The following is a 2,023-nucleotide window of genomic DNA, read 5'->3' as shown; positions in this document are numbered from 1 at the left end:
GAGCGAGAGTTCTATGGGGACTGAAGTCATTCTATGACTGTCACTGAGTATCTAAACAGGACCGGGTGTCTGTCTGCTGTGTCTGTGGGATGTCCCAGGCAGGGATCACAATGGCATCAGAGGACAGCGCCTCTCTTTTTAATCTTCACCTTTCCTTGTTTCTTGCCTTACTGCTTTGACTGACTGGGATTTTTTTTTTCTTTTGGTTTTCTGAGACAGGATTTCTCTGTGTAACAGCCTTGGCTGTCCTGAAACTCACAGAGATCCACCTGCCTCTGCCTCCTTCCTGAGTGCTGGGATTAAAGGCGTGTGTCACCACTGCCTGGCTTGCCTAGGATCTTTTACAGTGTTTAATAGCAGCAGCTACCACAGGTGGTCAACACCCAGTTACTAATTTATACGGTGTTCTAGCTTCATGTCTGTTTCTGTCACAAATGCCCTGACAAAAAACCTCACAATTCAGGCCATTATAGCGTGGACATCAAGGCAGGATCTTAAATAGTCTCCAGCTCACAGTCTAGAGTAGGGAGAGAATAACTCATGAATCCTGCTTGCTTCATTGCTCTCCACTAGCTCTCTCCCCTCTCATACAGTGCAGGACCCCTGCCAAGGGAATGAAGCCGCCCACAGTTGGCTAGATCTTCCCACACCAGTGAACAATTAATAAGAGTCCCCTACAGACATGCTCACAGGCAACCCGATCTGGAAGTTTCCTCACTGAGACTCTCTCCCAGGTGTTCTAGATTGTGTCAAGTTGAGAGCTAAAAGGAACCAACCAGCCCATACAGCAGGGGTCGGAGCCTGAGGCTGAGGAGCTTAAGGCACCCCTTGTCAGTACTGTTTGTAACTCCCAGCAGGAGCTATTGCTGAAGTCAGACCACAGCTTTGAGGTAGTTCACTAGATGAGGGGGGAAGGGAGGCTAGCCCACAGCCTGTAGGCGCTTACAGTGAAACGGTGTTGTAGATGGTCCGCTTAATTAGGCTGTTTGAAGCACTGGAACTGTAGAAGGCTTTTAGTCTCACACGCAGTAGCTTTGAAGGGCTGGGGCTCTGAAAAGTTTGGAGCAGGTCTTCTATTTGGGACTGCAGGCGGGTCTGAATGAGCATGCTCAGAAACCCACCCATTTTACCCCGCCCCCAGCCCAGAGAGCATGGGTGCTGTCATTCCTTCCCCAGCTACATCCTGGTCTGACTTCTTGGGGCCATTTCCATGGGCACATAACAATTTTCTCAGGTCCAAATGAGGAGAAGGAGGGAGGATATGAGCAAGGAAGTCAGGACCGCGAGGGGTGCGCCCACCCACTGAGACGGTGGGGCTGATCTAATGGGAGCTCACCAAAGTAGGACTGGGACTGATGGAGCACGTGATCAAACCGGACTCTGATCATGGCGGACAAGGAGGGCTGACTGAGAAGCCAAGGACAATGGCACTGGGTTTTGATCCTACTGCACGTACTGGCTTTGTGGGAGCCTAGTCTGTTTGGATGCTCACCTTCCTAGACCTGGATGGAGGGGGTGGAGGGAGGACCTTGGACTTCCCACAGGGCAGGGAACCCTGACTGCTCTTTGAACTGGACAGGGAGGGGGATGGGGGAGGGGAAGGGAAATTGGAGGAGGTGGAAATTTTTAAGTAAAAGTTAAAAAAAAAGTAAATGTAAAAATAAAAAAAGAAAAGAAAAATTTTCTCTTTAACCTTCTCTTGAATCAATTGCCCCCGTGAACCCAGCTAAGGAGTGCATCTCGTCCAGTGAGCACAAAGGCTTTGGAGGAGGGCGAGAGGAGGTGGTCCTTGGGGAGGCCCACGTAGTCAGGGGAGCACCCAGTCACCTAGGAGCCTTGCAGAAGTGTCCCAGCCCTGTGCATACCCTGGCCTTGGTCATTGGAAAGCTGCTTAAGTTGGGGCCTCTCAGCGCGCGGTGCCTCCATAGGGCCCGAGCTTGCAGCAAGTTAGAGTTAGCTGTGGAAACTCCCGCCACACCACACCCCCAAGGACATAGGCCCGCCCCCTGGGCTCTGCAGAGCA

This window comes from Chionomys nivalis, chromosome 3 (assembly GCF_950005125.1).
Source record: "Chionomys nivalis chromosome 3, mChiNiv1.1, whole genome shotgun sequence".
NCBI lineage: Eukaryota > Metazoa > Chordata > Mammalia > Rodentia > Cricetidae > Chionomys > Chionomys nivalis.
This window is presented reverse-complemented; position numbering follows the sequence as displayed.